Source organism: Capricornis sumatraensis, chromosome 2, assembly GCF_032405125.1.
Source record: "Capricornis sumatraensis isolate serow.1 chromosome 2, serow.2, whole genome shotgun sequence".
Lineage (NCBI taxonomy): Eukaryota > Metazoa > Chordata > Mammalia > Artiodactyla > Bovidae > Capricornis > Capricornis sumatraensis.
Window position 1 is genome coordinate 23649496 of NC_091070.1, and position 13099 is coordinate 23662594.

Below are 13099 nucleotides of genomic sequence, written 5' to 3' on the forward strand. Positions count from 1 at the left end.
CATCACAAACAAATTCTTCCCTCTGGGCAGATGGAAGGATACACGCCCTCTCCCCTTCTCCGCTGAGGCTCCATCTGTGGTCAAAATCACAACCATACTTCCAAGGCTTGCTCAAACCTTCGCACCCGTGTGACGTCTTCGTGGCTCACCCAGGCAGAATTACAACGGGGCTTCCCACAGCACTTGGCACTCTTCCGTCAGCTTGTTTACAGGCTTTGTGTGTGTGTGTGTCTCAGTCTTGTCTGACTCTGCAATCCCATGGATCGTAGCCCACCAGTCTCCTCCATCCATGGGACTCTCCAGGGAAGAATACTGGAGTGGGTAGCCACTCCCTTCTCCATGGGGTCTTCCCAACCCAGGGAGCGAACCCAAGTCACTTGCATTGCAGGCAGATTCTACACTGTCTGAGCCACCAGGGAAAACTGCTTGCAAAGGCTACAGGCATGGCGTTGCTGATCTCTGCCCCAAGCAGTATCTGATATATCTTGGAGACTAAATATTGAGTCCTGGTCTCTAGGAGAGAGAGGTCAACCTAATTAGACAAGAACCAGGACAGGACACAGAGGAAAACTGGTCAGGGTGGAGGTAGGGACGGTGCTCCTTACAGCCAACCTCTTCTGAAGGAGAAGCTATTGATATCAAATCCTAGCTCTGGTTTACTCTGCCTTCTGCACAGCTAGACCCACCCCCGCTAGACACACACACACACAGTTCTATTAATAGAAACAACTCAAGAGGACAACTCCAAAATAACCTCATCTTCAAGGTCAGTTCAAGGCCATAGAGACACCATCCTGGTCAACCCACTGAACCAATGGGTGGACACTGGTTCCCAGATAAAAAGACCCCAACCCTCAAGGATGGAGCACTATGGAGGGTGAATGGGGTCACATTATGGCTTTCCTGGGCTTTAGGCACTTGTCCCCTTATAGGCTTATTCTTCTATAAAAATATATTTAAAAGTATACTTTGTGACTACATTGGCATAAAGACAAGTGTAATTCAGCCTTGACTAGTTTTTTTGTATATTCATTTTTATTATACTTGTCTTCTCTTTCTGATTAAAAAAACTGCAACGTTTTCACAGACCCCTAGAAGTACCAGTAACTGTATTAGTCTGGGTTCTCCAGAGAAAGAGAACCAGTAGGAGATATATAGATACATAAATACATGAAGAGATTTATTGTAAGGAATTAGCTCATGTGGTAACAGAGGCCAAGGAGTCTACAGGCTTCAGCTGACAACCTGAAGAACCAGGAGAGCCAATGGCGTAAGTTCTTATCTGAGTTTGAGACTGAAGACAGAAAATCAATGTCCCAGGCTAAGAGAACTTGAAAGCCTCCCTGTTCTGCCTTCTTTTGTACTATTTAGGCCTCCAACAAATTGGATGAGGCCCACCCACACTGGACAGGGCAATCTGCTCCATGGGTCCACTGATTCAAATCTCAGCCAGAAACACAAACATACTCAGGATAATGTTTAACCAGATATCTGGGCATCTCATGGCTCAGTCAAGCTGACACATAAAATTAACCAAGCCAGGACTTTAGGCACCTTGTCTATTGCGCCTACTGGAGAAGCTGGCACTGAGGATTTAGGGAGTAAGTTACATGTGGCCCTTTCCTTGGCATTACCGCTTTGTAAATGGAACCTACAGAAGAGATAGCTCTGAGCATACGGTGGTTACCTGGGCTCACTGCCAAGGGTCTTAAGCCTTGGGGCTGGAACCCAGGCATTTTAATCTCTAGCTGGGCAGAATAAGAAAGAAAGGGCATCAAGGTCTTGGAGGACTGGCTTTTCATCTGTCTTTTTCTCTTTCTTTTGTATCCAAAATGTGTTTATTGGGATGGTTTTCCATTCACCTTGGTATAGGGTGCTCTCAGTGGTGCTTCCACCTGAAGGAGCATCCTTCTGGAAGCTTGTTTTTCTTCATGGCCTGGCAGAGGACAGTAGAGCAGCCAACACACAAGACTACTGTTTATGCATGGCTAAAAATGGTGGTGACTGTATAGCAGCCTGGGCATTTCACATCCACGAAATAGGAACCAGGCATTTCTTCCTGTGTTTTCTATTCTGGAGAGGGATGAAGGAGATCCTTGGCGAGAGGCATGTTCTTGTGGGGAGGTGATCACCACCAGAAAGGGCTTCATCTCTCTTTTGTCACAAACCACTTCTATCCTTGACACTAAAATAGTTGAGATCAATATTCCACCATCATTCCCTCCATTCTATTTCACTGACCCACTTGCTGGATGGGGACAGTAAGGCCTCGAGAAGGGTGTCCATTTGCTCAATGTGTCAAGGCAGGGAGAGAAGTAGAATCAGGCAGCACCGGGGCAAAGTAGAAGATTCGTGGAGTGTGTCTCCCATGTCCTAGACCTGATCTGGGAGTGGGGCAATGTGAGAGAGACAGGGACTCCACAGTTAAGATTTTCAGGCCAAATCCTCCCTGTCTGTATATTTAAAACACAGACCACAGTCCATGCATCCAAGGCCCATTTAATGTAGCTTTACATCCACATCAAGGAAGTTCAATCTTTGAGAAAATAAACACTGACCCAGCTTCAAACAAGTCAGCCCTTCTGCTATTTATTTTTAGTTCTCTGGATGTGTGCAGATTGTCAACAACACAGTAAAGAAAATGCAGAAAGGCAGAACTACTCGGCCAATAAGTCCTATCTTAAAGGCTCCTGGGGACAGTGTGTTATGATGACCTTTACTAGGGAGGTAACTCTGTCCCTGAGGAAGAAGTGAGAGGGGTTTAATGTGGGGTAGATTAGACACTCCAGGCTGGTGCCTCCTGAGAAAAGGCGTGAGTCAGGGTGAGTGAGGCCAAGTCTGGGTCCTCAGGAACTGATCAGAGTGAGGAGTCTCTGTGTGTGTGTATGAGGGTGCAGATCAACCTGTTGTGTGTGTGTGGTGGGGGGGGGGGTGTATGTTGGAGGGGTTGCGGGGAGGCTAAGAATCTGGGCAAGTCTAATGATGGGTTTTGAACCAGAGAGGGGAAACTCTGGTTGTGTTCAGTTCAGTTCAGTCACTCGGTTGTGTCTGACACTTTGCGATCCCATGAACTGCAGCACGCCAGGCCTCCCTGTCCATCAACAACTGCCAGAGTTTACCCAAACTCATGTTCATTGAGTCAGTGATACCATCCAGCCATCTCATCCTCTGTCGTCCCCTTCTCCTCCTGCCCCCAATCCCTCCCAGCATCAGAGTCTTTTCAAATGAGTCAGCTCTTCGCATCAGGTGGCCAAAGGATTGGAGTTTCAGCTTCAACATCAGTCCTTCCAATGAACACCCAGGACTGATCTCCTTTAGGATGGACTGGTTGGATCTCCTTGCAGGCCAAGGGACTCTCAAGAGTCTTCTCCAACACCACACTTCAAAAGCATCAATTCTTCAGTGCTCAGCTTTCTTTATAGTCCAACTCTCACATGACCACTGGAAAAACCATAGCATTGACTAGATGGACCTTTGTTGGCAAAGTAATGTCTCTGCTTTTTAATATGCTGTCTAGGTTGGTCATAACTTTCCTTCCAAGGAGTAAGCGTCTTTTAATTTCATGGCTGCAATCACCATCTGCAGTGATTTTGGAGCCCCAAAAAATAAAGTCAGCCACTGTTTCCCCATCTATTTCCCATGAAGTGATGGGACCAGATGCCATGATCTTCATTTTCTGAATGTTGAGCTTTAAGCCAACTTTTTCACTCTCCTCTTTCACTTTCATCAAGGGGCTCTTTAGTTCTTCACTTTCTGCCATAAGGGTGGTGTCATCTGCATATCTGAGGTTATTGATATTTCTCCCGGCAATCTTGACTCCAGCTTGTGCTTCTTTCAGCCCAGTGTTTCTCATGATGTACTCTGCATAGTACACATGATGTACTGTCCATGTGTAGAGTCTTCTCTTGTGTTGTTGGAAGAGGGTGTTTGCTATGACCAGTGCGTTCTCTTGGTAAAACTCTATTAGCCTTTGCCCTGCTTCATTCCGCATTCCAAGGCCAAATTTGCCTGTTACTCCAGGTGTTTCTTGACTTCCTACTTTTGCATTCCAGTCCCCTATAATGAAAAGGACATCTTTTTTGGGTGTTAGTTCTAGAAGGTCTTGTAGGTCTTCATAGAACCGTTCAGCTTCAGCTTCTTCAGTGTTACTGGTTGGGGCATAGACTTGGATTACCGTGATATTGAATGTTTTGCCTTGGAAACGAACAGAGATCGTTCTGTCATTTTTGAGACTGCATCCAAGTACTGCATTTCGGACTCTTTTGTTGACATGATGGCTACTCCATTTCTTCTAAGGGATTCCTGCCCACAGTAGTAGATATAATGGTCATCTGAGTTAAATTCACCCATTCCAGTCCATTGTAGTTCGCTGATTCCTAGAATGTCAACGTTCACCCTTGCCATCTCTTGTTTGACCACTTCCAATTTGCCTTGATTCATGGACCTGACATTCCAGGCTCCTATGCAATATTGCTCTTTACAGCATCGGACCTTGCTCCTGTCACCAGTCACGTCCACAACTGGGTGTTGTTTTTGCTTTGGCTCCATCCCTTCATTCTTTCTGGAGTTATTTCTGCACTGATCTCTAATAGCATATTGAGCACCTACCAACCTGGGGAGTTCATCTTTCAGTGTCCTATCTTTTTGCCTTTTCATACTGTTTATGGGGTTCTCAAGGCAGAATACTGAAGTGGTTTGCCATTCCCTTCTCCAGTGGACCACATTCTGTCAGACCTCTCCACCATGACCCGTCCATCTTGGGTGGCCCCACACGGCATGGCTTAGTTTCATTGAGTTAGACAAGGCTGTGGTCCATGTGATCAGACTGGCTAGTTGTCTGTGATTGTGGTTTCAGTCTGTCTGCCCTCTGATGCCCTCTCTCAGTGCCTACCGTCTTACTTGGGTTTCTCTGACCTTGGACGTAGGGTATCTCTTCACGGCTGCTCCAGCAAAGCACAGCCGCTGCTCCTTACCTTGGACGAGGGGTATCTCCTCTCGGCTGGTTCTCATGATGTACTCCTTTCCTCTGGTTGTGATGGGGGTCTATTTCCAGGGATTTCATAAACATTCAAAGCTTTTTTTCCTGTTAAGAATCTATCTCTCCTTTTTTCTAGTTGGAAGTCTTTTTGAATTTCTCTTTTGCTTAAGGCAAAAGAAAGTGAAAGGATCCTAGATGAGCCACGGATGAGCCCAGTGAGAAAAGCACTGGCCTGGAAGTCAGGACACTCAGGTCCCAGCCCTGGCTCTGTCATGAACCGCAGAACTTGTGACCTCGGGCATGTCACTCCTTCCCCTTCTCTCAGTTTCACCATTTGTAAAAAAGACCAGTGGTTTTCAGATTTGGGGTTTCATGGACCAGTATGGATCATCACCAGTCACATCCACTAGTATGGATTATCAAACAGTCACATCACCAAAAACTATCACCAACATTTTATAAAAGAAAGACTATTTCAACACCAAATGTCTGAAGGATGAAAATCTTGAAGTTGAAAAATGGAGTAAATTTAGATTTAATAAAAACCCGCTAGTTGTTATTTTTTCCCCATATTACCCTATCCTGGAGAAAATAGCATTGTAGACATCCATGTCTGACACCTAGAGTTTGATGACTATTGAATTTCACATGCTCCCAGATCCATCTTCAAGCTCTTATGTGGTAGGATGGATGAATCTTTCAGCTCTGCACCTTTGTCCAGAATTATCGGTTCTGTGAATAGTCAGCAGCCCAGCCCTTAGTCATTCATTTCTTCTCCTTTTGATGAGAGAATGGAAGCATTTACCACAGTAGAGAGACATTTCACCCTAAGCCATGCTGATGAAAGCCTACTGCTCCTACTATTAATACCGCTACTACCATCATTGCTACCACTGCTACTGAAGAAGGCTGAGCACTGAAGACTTGATGCTTTTGAACTGTGGTGCTGGAGAAGGCTCTTGAGAGTCCCTCGGACTGCAAGGAGATCCAACCAGTCAATCCTAAAGGAAATTAATCCTGAATACTCCTTGGAAGGACTGAGGCTGAAGCTGAAGCTCCAAACTTTGGCCACCTGGTGCAAGGAGCTGAATCATTGGAAAAGACCTTGATGCTGGAAAAGATTGAAGGCAGAAAGAGAAGGGGGCGACTGAAGATGAGATGGTTAGATAGCATCACCGAGTCAATAGACATGAGTTTGAGCAAACTCTGGGAGATAATGGGGGACAGAGGAGTCTGGTGTGCTCCCGTCAATGGGGTCGCAAAGAGTCAGACACAACTCAGTGACTGAACAACTTTTACTGCTTCTGTCATTACTGCTGGTACTACCACTGCTGCTTCTGTTACTATAGCTGCTGCTGCTGCTGCTAAGTCGCTTTAGTCGTGTCCAACTCTGTGTGACCCCATAGACGGTAGCCCACCAGGCTCCCCTGTCCCTGGGATTCTCCAGGCAAGAACACTGGAGTGCGTTGCCATTTCCTTCTCCAGTGCGTGAAAGTGGAAAGTGAAAGTGAAGTTGCTCAGTCGTGTCCAACTCTTGGCGACCCCATGGACTGCAGCCCACCAGGCTCCTCTGTCCATGGGATTTTCCAGGCAAGAGTACTGGAGTGGGGCGCCATCGCCTTCTCTACTACCATTATTGCTACTATTGCTACTACTCTGCTACCACTACCATCTCTGCTGCTGCTGCTACTAAAATATGAACACGAGCCTCTTCCTGACATTATATTAAATACTTTAGATACTTAGTGTTTAACAAGCTAACTCACTTAAGTTTCACAGCAACCCCATGAGATAGAAATGATTTTTATTTGCATTTTGCAGATAAGGTCACTAAGGCTCAGACCAAAAATGAAGTCACAAAATAATATTCGGTTGACCTTGGACTTTCCTAACTCTGCAGAGGTCAGATTAAAAGTGTGTGTGTGTCTAAAACTTGAGGTATGTAGATGAAAACTCATTGTCCAGATCCTATAATTTCTCACTTGTCTTAGGGAAACTGGCACCCGTCCTTGTCCCTTTATGGATGTTCTTCATCAGTCAATGTCCAACAACAACACAATAACACCAGCGACCATTTACAGTGATGCTACGGGTAAGTAAGGCCCTTGGCCTCCATAATCTCTCTTTATCCTCACAAGAGTCCCATAGGAAAGAGGCTTAATGTTTCCCTTTTGAAGGTGACATGACTGCAGCTTAGAGAGTGACCTGCCAACATCACACAGCTAGCTGGGATTGGAACTGAGGTCCTCCTGACTCTAAAGCCCCCATTCCTAACCCCCTCTCCTTGGAGAAGGGAAAGGCAACCCACTCCTATATTCTTGTCTGGAGAATTCCATGGACAGAGGAGCCTGGCAGGCTACACTCCATGGGGTAATAAAGAGTCAGACACGACTGAGCAACTAACACACACAAAGAAAGGGGGGATTGTGTTCCATTTTTCAGTCAGAAATATAAAGTTCTCAGAGAAGGGAAGTAATGGGCCCAGCCAGGTAGGAGCTAAAACCAATGTCCAGCCCCTGTCTCTGCTTCCTAGGTTCCTGCTCCAGCGTAAGAGCACCCCACCCTTTAGATGCCGACCAGGAAGGGGCACTGGAAAAAGCATTTAGGAATAGGACAACATATCTTGGAGCCAGAGCCTCCTGTCCTGGGAGTGGTTACCAAGGTGCCTCAAAGTGGCCTTGGCGAGGTGTTTGGGAGGGGGTTTCATAGTTGGACTAGGAAAGAGAGAGCCAGGCTGGGTGCAGAAGGACCCAAACTGGCTCCTTGTTGTCATCTCTCAGCCCCGACTCTTGACTCATTGGGCCCAATCTGCTTCTCTCAGCCTGGAAAACGATGTTCACAGGCCTTGTTCATAGCCTGTGAGGTTCACAGCCTCTCACAGGAGAGGCTGGGAAGGAACATGGGGTAATGACTTCCTTGACTTTGGAGTCAGGACAAGCCTGAGGACCTCGTCCTGTCCCCAACCCCCACTCCCTGTCCTCCTCCCTCTTAAGGTCCTCCCCACCTCGGTGACTGGCACCACTCACCATCAGGTGGCTCAAGCTGCAAGTCTGAGATTCAGTCTCAATTCTCCCCCACCCCTCACTCCAGGGTCCAACCTCCCAAATACATCTCAAGCTCCACCCCTTCCCCTCCACTCCACCTGGACACTACAGAGGTTGCTAACTGCTCTCATTTTTTCCACTGTAGCCCCTGAAGCCTATTCTCAGACCTACAGCAGCAATGCGGCTTGGACATTTAAACCAGATCATGTCACTTGGTTAAAAGCCTTCAATAATCTCCCATTTTCCATGGACAAAAATACAAATTCCTCAACTTGGCCTGACTGGTCCGGCCCCTGCCCATCCAACCATCTTAAGCCACAGGTCTTGCCCTCACTCAGTGAACCCCAGCACTGATGAGCCTGCAGTTCCTGGGACCCACCACGCCCTTTTCTTCCTCAGGGCCTTCTGATCCCTCAGCAGCTTCCTGTTCCCAGTCAACAGCTTCCAGTCGCCCAGGCTCAGCTCAGTGGGGGTGTCCCTGACCCTCCTTTCTGAAACAGAATTCCACTTTATTTTCTACCACAGCACCTGTTTATTTTCTTCTGAGCACTCATTACAATATAAATGTCATTTCGTGACTTTGCCGACTTGTTTATCTTCTGCCGCCCCCACCAGACTATAATTTCCGTGAAGGCAGGCGGTCTGTCTGTTCTCGGTGGTAGCTTCCTAGCACAGCACTTGGTACTCAACTGCTTCTGGATGGAAGATGAAAAGTCCGTTCCGAAAGCCACAATAGGATCACAGCCCAATGTCTCTCTCACCCCTCCGGCTTCTGCTCCTCTGCTCTCTCCCTTGAGGGGCTGGTTCACTGCACAGGAGGCTGGCAAAGTACAGAATCTACCCTCTGGGCTGGTTTCTGAACCTGTGGGAAAGACCTCCTAAAGGGCTGCAGGTGACAGAGAGGTTATAGGGTGTTGGATGGAGGCTGGGAACAAAGCGACAACTCCCAGTACCCACTCTGGTGTCCTGAGTTGGGTGTCTTTCCCCAGCCCGGTCTCCCTCATGGAAAAGGAGCTCCTCTGCTGAACCATATACAGATGCCCAAGACTGGTTACCACCTAGACGGCACAGCTGTGAGATAGCCAGAGGCGAGCGAGGACTGGTATTTCAGGGCCAGGGAACACATGCGCTAGTATGAAAGGAGGCATTTGCACTCCCTTGGGGAGGCAGAACATCAAGATTCGAATCTTAGGTATGTCGCTGAGCAAAGTCTGGCTCCCACGACCCCCCCGGCTGTTCCATAATGGGTTCCCCCATCCCATACAGGCGCCTGGTGTCCTGGGCATTTGCCCAACCTTCTTAAGGGAGGTTGGCCAACCTTGACCGGACAGTAGTTTCTTGTGACATCCATAGATCTTGGCAAGAAGCCCCAAGGCTCCGGGCAAGAACGGATCTGTTGGTTCAAGGAAGGCGGCTTCTGTGGGAAGCAGATCTCTGGTGGCATTTCTGTACCTTGGGGATCAGCCCGCTGGGAAGTAAGCCCTCTGGGAGCCACAGATGCTCAGAACTGCATTAGCAACTCACCCCATCAGACCTGTCTCCCTTCCTCACCCTGAAAAGGGACTATCCAACAGTCTCCAACAAGCTGCCTGCTAAGCTCTCACTGCCCCCACCCCCAGTTTGTTGCAAAACTGTGTCCTGATGAGAGGACTACATCCCCACAGCCGCAAATGCTGGACACAGCCAAGGAAGCAGTGGGGTGACCGTCAGTGGGATGTGAGGCTTTGGATCGAATCCAAGGCAGAAAGGGCCTGTTACTGCCCAGAGGCTGGGGTCCAAGGGAAGAAAGGGAGAGGGGGTGACATCCAGGAATCACGGAGGTTATTGGTCGATGTTTGTTGTTTTCAGCTGGGGTACAGTTGCCTTACAATACTGTGTTTGTTTCTGCTCTACCTCGACAGGAACCAGCTATATGCATGCATACAGCCGCTCCCTCCTGGGCCTCCCTCCCAGCCTCCCCTCATCCCACCCCCTCTGGTCATCACAGAGCTCCAAACTGAGCTCCCTACGATACACAGCACTTAACTTTTCGAGTGCCCTTCATGGGAGTTTGACAAATCAGTGAAAAACTTGTATGCCCATGATGAATCCTATAAACAACGTCTAAAACAAAATACAATATAACGAGCACCAAGGACATCAGTGATTTTATCCTGTTGTGGCCACTGCTCTGTGGGCGTCTCACGTGGGGCGTGAGCTGCCCACGGGCTTTAAGTCCTCTGCAGTCATCACTATGCCTTCTATCCAGGCACAGGGTCTGTCACCTGAAACGCTGTCTAGTCCTCTCAATGTTCCTGTGGTCTGCAGTTTGCTTACAGTTCGGTGGTTCTTAAATTTCAGTGGAGTTATGAGTCATCTGGCCTGCTTCATAAAATGAATATTCCCAGGTGCCCTTCAGAGATTCTGATGAAGTAGGTCTGAAATGTGGCCCCCAAATCTGCATTTGGACAAGCCTCCAGGATGCTTCTGCTGTAGGGGAGCCTAAGACCTTGCTTCAAGGAGTTAAAAAAATCAATATGCAAGTGATTGCTATCTACTGCTTTCTATTTAAATAATACTACAGTGAAGATCTGGTAGAAATAATGTTTTTTCTTTTGCATAATTTTCTTCAGACATTTTCTTAAAAGAAAGATTATGGAATCAAAGGCTAGGCATTGTTTTGTAGTTTTTCCCAAGTTAGTCTCAAGGGAACTTGAATAATTAAACATTAACTTTTAGCCTTTAAATGGATTTTTGTAGCAATATAAAAGTTGTCCATATTGCAAGTTCAAGATTTATAATGGGGCTGGTCATTTTTCGATGTAAAGCTGTGTGTGTAAACTATCCACTCATTTCCTTTGACTGCTTCTCAAAACAGGAGCAGGATCCTGGCCTTTTATAGTTACATCAATTCCTTAGCTATTTTGGATAGAAAGCTTTATTTGCCACGTATATTTCCCCCTCTTCTGTGGCTTTCGTTTTTGTGTTGGCTTTATTACCTTCTGTGGCACAAAAGGCTTTTAACAACACATTTGGATCCATCCATCCTGTCCCTGATATCTCTTTCATCAATAGTCAAAATATTTTCTCCTCATCACAGCTGAAACACATTTGCTTTTCCATTTCCTACTCTGGCTTTTTATGGCCCATTTGAAATGTGTTGTAGTGCATGGTGTGAAAAATATGGATATAAGCTAATTCTGATCCATGCTGATATCCCAGGATTTAGATGATATTTGTTAAATAGTGATTCTTTCTAATAGCTTTGTGCTGACACTCAGTCACCTTACACCAAGTCCTTAAATAACTTCAGTCTCTTTCTGTGGAGTCTATTCCACTCCCCTGGGCAGTTTCTCTTGTCTTTATCCCAGTAGAATATAGTAATGACTGTCTGGTTATTTTGTTGTTATTTAGTCGCTAAGTCCTGTCTGCCTCTTTAGTGACCCCATGGACTATATAGCCTGCCAGGCTCCTCTATCCATGGGATTTCCCAGGCAAGAACACTGGAGTGGGTTGCCATTCTCTTCTGCAGGGGATCTTCCTGACCCAGGGATAGAACCTGTGTCTCTTGACTGGCAGGCAGATTCTTTACCACTGAGCCACCAGGGTAGTGGTTATTTTAAGTTTCCTGAAAACATTTTGTGACATTTTTCCCATTCATACTCCAGCTGAGTTTTATGATTTATTTGTTAAATATTGTGATGTATCTCATTGTGTTAATTTATATTCTTTTGTAATCTGAACTTGTTAGACTTTATGATCAGGAGGAGAGTATAGTTCTTCATTCACTTGTGTTTTGCTATTCTCTTCCTGCTTTAAAATTTTCTTTGAAGAAACATCACTTATTCCGAGTTAAATCAATTTCCAGCTATTCTGGGGGGGAGGGAGAATCATTTTTGTGAGTAAACCAGTTCTCCCTTTCCCATTTCCTTCTCTCTGACCCACTCTTCATTCTCAGGCTTATTGAAATGCAAATCCACGCTGATAAAATGATAACACTGCCCCACCCCAACCCCAGGCCCAGGGGACAGTGCTTCTCAACGGCAGCCAGCAGCAGTCTGTGAGCTGCTCTGAAGCCACCTCTGTTTGTCTGACTGCCTTTTCCTTTCCCTGCCTGTTAGATAGGCAGGATTGTCCTGGCAGCACCTTTCTGGGTGAGGATATAGCTGGTTAGGAAGACTTCGAGTATTCCAGAAGTGTCATCCCTCTTTACACTTGATCTTAGCCAAAAGGCCGAGAAGTGGCTCAGAGGGTAAAGTATCTGCCTGCGACGTGGGAGACTCAGGTTCAATTCCTGGGTTGGGAAGATCCCCTGGAGAAGGAAATGGCAACCCATTCCAGTATGCTTGCTGGGAAAATCCCATGGATGGAGAAGCCTGGTAGGCTACAGTCCATGGGGTTGCAAAGAGTCGGACACGACTGAGCAACTTCACTTTCACTTTCATCCCTTTTTATTGAAGAAACAGGAAGACAGTGTACTAAGTTGAATAAGTATCCCCTCATGTCCACAGAGAACCTCAGAATGTGACCTTATTTGGAAAATAGGGTCTTTGCAAACATAATTAGTTAAAATGAGGTCATAACTGGATTCGTGTTTTATATCATTTTATATATAGATGTGTGTTCGAATATGGCTCAGTTGTGTCTGACTTTTTGCAACCCCATGGACTGTAGCCCACCAGGCCCCTCTGTTCATGAGATTCTCCAGACAAGAATACTGGAGTGGGTTGCCATGCCCTTCTCCAGGGGATCTTCCCGATCCAGGGATCAAACCCAGGTCTCTTGCATTGCAGGCAGATTCTTTACCGTCTGAGATTAGTGGAGGCCCTAAACCCAGTGACTCTTGTCTATATAAAAGAGAAAGACAGAGACACAGACACAAACACACAGACACAGACACAGAGATGAAGAATGCCGTGTGGCAACAGACGGAGGTTGACGCGGTGGAGCATCTAGAGCCCGAGGAATGCCAAGGTTGCTGGAACCACCAAAAGCCGGGACAAAGGCCTGGGACAGAGTCTCCCTCAAAGTCTCCAGAAGCAACCAACCCTGCCCATAATTTTATCTCAGACTTCTGGCCCCTGGAACTGTGAGAGAG

The 13099-nt window shown here is 46.7% G+C and overlaps 1 pseudogene; it reads right to left on the bottom strand.

Moving 5' to 3' along the window:
• Positions 1 to 1879: 1879 nt before the first annotated feature.
• On the bottom strand, positions 1880 to 2110 carry LOC138074583 (small ribosomal subunit protein eS27-like; annotated as a pseudogene).
• Between the last annotated feature and the right edge of the window lie 10989 nt (positions 2111 to 13099).